Source organism: Nicotiana attenuata, chromosome 11 (genome assembly GCF_001879085.1).
Source record: "Nicotiana attenuata strain UT chromosome 11, NIATTr2, whole genome shotgun sequence".
NCBI classification, from domain to species: Eukaryota; Viridiplantae; Streptophyta; class Magnoliopsida; order Solanales; family Solanaceae; genus Nicotiana; species Nicotiana attenuata.
The window spans coordinates 39,368,461-39,374,141 of record NC_031999.1 but is presented as its reverse complement, the minus strand read 5'-3'; positions in this window follow the sequence as shown (position 1 = coordinate 39,374,141).

Below are 5,681 nucleotides of genomic sequence, written 5' to 3'. Positions count from 1 at the left end.
CCGAAAAAGCATAACAATTAGCCTGGCCTCCCCCTCTAGGGCAACCCCTACCCGCCTGACCTCCACCCCTAGCTGGTTGTGCAGGTGGAGCGGTAACTGGTGCGGTAACCGTGACCTGAGAAGTCTGGGGACCATGTGGAATACGTGGAGCCTGAGTAGTCTGTGGAGGCGCACCCTTCCTGAGTCTGGGGAAGTCCCTCACCATATGAAGAGTATCACCACACTCAAAGCAAGCTGTTAGAGTACGCGGCTGGTGAAACTAGCTCCGGCCTGGTCGGTTGGAGTGACCGCTGAAAACACCCCGTGTAGGAGGTGCACAAGAAAGTGGCTGTGCATAATGGGCAACCTGAGGTCTGGGAGTAGCTGGAGTACCACTAGAAGTTGGAAGTGCTAAATGAACTGGACGGCTCACATAGCCTCTACCATGATGGGACGACTTACAACCTGAGGTCTTGGCCTCCATGTCCTCTCTCTCCCAGCCCCGCATAGCCTCCAATCTCCATGTGATATCTACCACTTGCTAATATTGGGTATCTGTCTCTAACTCTTGAGCCATGCTGAATCTAATACCATTGTTGAGCCTCTCGATAAATCGACGGACTCGCTCTCTGGTCGTGGAAACCAAGGCAGGTGCATGTCTGGACTATTCACTGAATCTGACATCATACTCTGATACGGTCATAGAACCCTGTGCAATTGTCAAACTCCGTGCACCATTGCTCATGAAGACTCTGGGGAACAAACTCTATCAAGAACATCTCTAAAAACTGAGCCCATGTGAGTGAAGCTGCCTCGGCTGGGCGACCCTCCTCATAAGTATGCCACCACTGGTACGCTGGTCCCGACAACTGGAATGTAGTGAAAGCGACCCCACTCGTCTCCACAATACCCATGGTATGGAGAATAAGGTGGAACTTCTCCAGAAAACCATGTGTATCCTCTATAGCTAGACCACTGAAAGTAGGAGGGTGGTACTTCTTGTACCTGTCAAGTCTGAGCTCCTCCTCCTCAGATGCTGCTACTCTAGCCTCGGGCAAAACTTGCACAACTAGCTGCACTGATATAATCTCTGGGACCTGGTCAACATAGACCCACTGCTCTGGGGTACGGGCTGCGGGAGTCTGAGCTCCTCCCCTAGCCTGAGATGTGATTGGTGCAAGTGGAATCAGCCCTGCCTAAGCTAGAGTACCAAACATGCTCAAGAACTATGCGAGGGTCTATTGAAGTGCAGGGGTGGCAAGAGGTGCCTCAGGTGCCTGTCCCCAACTGGAGCGGCTGGTGGCTCCTCTGTCGTAGCTCGGGCGGGTGCTCTGGCTGCACCACGTGCCCCTCCTCGGCCTCTGCCCCGACCCCGGCCTCTCGCGGCTCTGCTAGGAGGCGCGGGTGTCTGATCGTCGGATCTAGCGGTGCATGTCCTAACAATCTATGAGAGAATAGAAAGACAAAGACTCAGAATTTAGAAATCTACAAATTTGCACGATAAGGAATCAAAGAAGTGAAGTTTCCTAACAGTTCCATACCCTCTCGAACATAAGTACAGACGTTTTTGTACCGATCCGCGAGAATCTACTAAACCTGCTTATGACTCGTAACACCTTTGAACTTAGAGCTCTAATACCAACTTGTCTCAATCCCAATCTCCTTCCACAAGATGCCATGATGTCACCTAGGGTCTAAGACTAGGCAAGCTTAACATACATGAAGAATTTAATGGAAATAGTAATAAAACTTCCATTTTTAAACCAATAGCTATTATAAAAAAAGACTCAGCAATATAACTGAACATAACACCCAAAATCTGGTGATACCGGGTCACAATCTCTACGCGAGTATACTGAACATCCCTATACAACAGTATATATAAAAAAAGGAGAAGGAAATGTGCAGAAGCGTAGTATAAGTACACGACAACGGTACCCAGTAAGTATCAAGCCTAACCTCGGTAGAGTAGTGACGAGGTCAGATCAAGACAACTACTGGAATAAATAAAGAAAACTGAATAGGTATAGTACAATGTAATAATGGAAACAATGGAAATGATACAATGAGGAAAACTAACAAGTATAGTTACACTGAAATTAAGGCAATTAAGACATCACGGAAGAAAACACATAAGAAGAATGCCAAGGAAATGATGCAAACAAACCACACGTGATGTAAATGAAAGGTATCAACAAGAATCACTTTGAGGTACCGCCTCGTATTCTCATTTCGCTAATCAAATCACAATCTTTACTTATATCATCGCGGAAGCCTTACATTTAGTTTTGAAAATCATTTTCCCGAAATAGCTACGCGCGTTTTAGACCACCTTATCACACCGTGTGGCTTCAAGTAATTCTCCTGCTGGCAACACGCATATCAAGCCCACCTTATCTCACTGCATGTGTTTCAACCCCAATCCTTATACCACCACATGCGTATCAATATCACAACATATCACAAATTGCACCTGAAGTGCCCAATACAACAACTTGCCAAAGAAGTCAACAATAATAGTGTTTCCATAATAAATAGCCCATGGCTCAACCACAATATGTACAAGAGTCTCAAAAGTAGCAACCGGAAGTGAATAACTCAACAAGAATGGTACTTCAACAAATTTACAACTTTGCCTCAATGTGAATCACGACCTTTATAACTTCAACACCATAATTCAACAGTAAGATATTCCTAGAAATAACAACTTCAAGTAAAGGAACTCAACAGTTAAATAATTAACAAGGAAATGAGAGAACAATAACTTCAACTAAGCATGTAAAAGGCAATTAACAAGTAAGATATGAGACAAGTATTTACAATGTCAAGTAAATCACTTAAGGATAGGTTAACGATAATGAAGATAACATGTTAAGACAATTCAATTAAAGGCATGAAAGAATCTACATAGCTCAAGCCGGTCAACTACCTCATTTAGACTGTGTACCCACTTGCCACCTTGCATACACGACTTTCACATACCACAATTAACACATAACAACATCAATCCTAAGGGGTAATTCCCCCGCACAAAGTTAGGCAAGACACTTACCTCAAAGTACGCTAACTCAATCCACTAGTATGCCTTTTCCGCGATTATTCAACTCCAAATGGCTCGAATATAGCCAAAATAACTTTATACCATAAATGCAAACCGTAGGAAACTATTCCGAATAATAAAGTTGCAATCTTTAAAGAAAATAAATAAGCCGACCCAAAAAGTCAGCCCCGGGCTCGTGTCTCAGAACCCGAACAAACTTAAAATATCCGAACATCCATTCGATAACGAGTCCAACCATGCTAAACTAATACAAATTCAGGCTAAAATTTCCTTTCAAATCCTCAAAATACGATCTATGATGTTTTCAAAAAATCCCAACTTTTTAAAACCCAAAACACTAATTAAATGGTTAAAAAATGATGGGTTCATGTAAAATAATCAAATCCGAGTTAGAATCAATTACTCCGATCAATTCCTTGAAAATTCCTCTTAAAATCGCCACAAACCGAGATCTCTAAGTCCAAAAGATGAATGGAATAAGACCCTCATTTATGAAATTTAACACCGCTGCCCGTTATCCTCTTTCAGGATCGCAGACGAACACTCGCGATCGCGGAGAACATATCTCCTTAGCTTAAAAAAAAGACACTACGTGATTGCGTGACTACAGTCGTGAATGCGATGGAAGGACCTTGCAGGGCTACACGATCGCGGACAACACCACGCGAATACGAAGAACAACGCGAGCCTCAACACCGACTCTCCTTCCTTATACGCGAACGCAGTCACATCCACGCGTTTGCAACGCACAAGCTCCTCAACCTTCGTGATCGCATCCCTCACTTCGCAAACGCGAAGAGTAAAATCTTAGCAATCCCAAAGGTATCTTCGCGATCGCGAAAGAATCTTAGCGAATGCGTAGAAGGAAACAGGAATAGGAAAAACCAGCAGTCCCCTTTCAAGATCAAATGGTCCGAACTCAATCCAAAACATGCCCGGGCTCCCCGCGACCCCTTTTGAAAATACCAACAAGTCATAAAATATGATTCAATGTTGACCGATGCCTCAAATCACATCAAACATTTCACGCCCCAAACCTGAAGATGCGTGGCCGGCACCCGGTGTCATACTCGGCCCGAGCGTACCACTCTATAACTATGAACTATGGAGGGGTAACCCTTAACTTATGCCGATGAGTCCATGTTCTAAATCATCTGAAAATAACATCTACAACTAGCAATACCAAACTAAACATCTACAAAGGGCTGGTAAAACCACAATACTGATACAAAAAATGTACAAGACTCGTCTACAAGCCTCTAGGGATAACTGAACTGTATCATGGTCGGGACAGGGCCTCGACCAACCCATCAAACCTGTATATAGAAAATGGACTCCAAGGTATAGACATGGTAACTCCGAGGAAGTTGAGCTTACCAACCAAGATGATGTTTGACTTTGCCTACTAGCAAGGTCTATCCAGTTGTCAATCAGGACTTGCAGGCATGAAATGTAGCGTCCCAAGCAAAAGGGAAGTCAATACGAAATAATGTACCGAGTATGTAAGGTAATAGAATAACTGAAAGCTGAAACTGAACTGATAATATAATAACTGAAAGTACCTGGGAGTCAAATATAATTTGAAATACGCTTACCTGCTGATACTGACTCATCTATCTTAATATAATAAGTAAAATAGTTGTCCAGCCCTATAAGGCTCGGTATGTGTAACTGCTCTGCCATAGTAGGCTCGCTCATAGGTGCTAAGCCATATTAGGCTCTTTATCTCGACCATTCTAGGCTCGCTCATAGGCGCTCGGCCACATCAGGCTCAGTATATAACTTACCATCTGATCTGAGGTTGCCCAATAGGGTCCCGCCCATCGATTGTAGCTCGATGGTGGTGAAAATACTGGAATACTGTATATATATATAGACTCTCTGCTCTCTTAGCTGAAAGAAGACAAAACTAAACTAAATATGAAGTCCCGATAAGAGAGAATACTGTAGCTTATGAGACTAGGATAGTGTACATAAATTCAGGAATAAGAACTTCTCTTTATGCCTCGTTATCAAACACATGTAGTTATGGGATCATGCCAAAATGAAGGAAAGGTTTAGCCTTAACAAACCTTATCACAATCTTTCCAATCACCAAGTTGAACTTCTCTTCGCACCTTAATCTACAACAACGATGATAATACTATCATTAAGTTATGAAAGGTACAACTATCGCACAATGAACGACAAACTTATCTTGTATTAAACCAGGCAACATCTCTCCTATAATCCTTACTTCCTCCAAATTCAAGATAACACCAACAACACAATAACACAACAATAACAATACATATACATTATTATCCAACCTTATATACACCATAAAATACTACAAAACAGCCCAACACACCCCAATCTCTTCATACACAAAACGACCATCGTAGTAGTGTCAAACGACCCAAAAATATTACGACGAACGACTAGCCCACCACCTTGCATTTATGTGGTGTTTCTCCACACCCTTCCTCCTCCGAAACTCCATAAAATAGTAGTAAAACACGCAATCCAACAGCAACACAAAATAGTCTACAAAACAGTTCGCTACAAGTGATGGGTGGAAAACCCCGTAACTCTGAGCATATTGGGAGACAATCGCGGTTACATTTGACCCAAATTTCAGTAAATCCTATGAACGTAACTT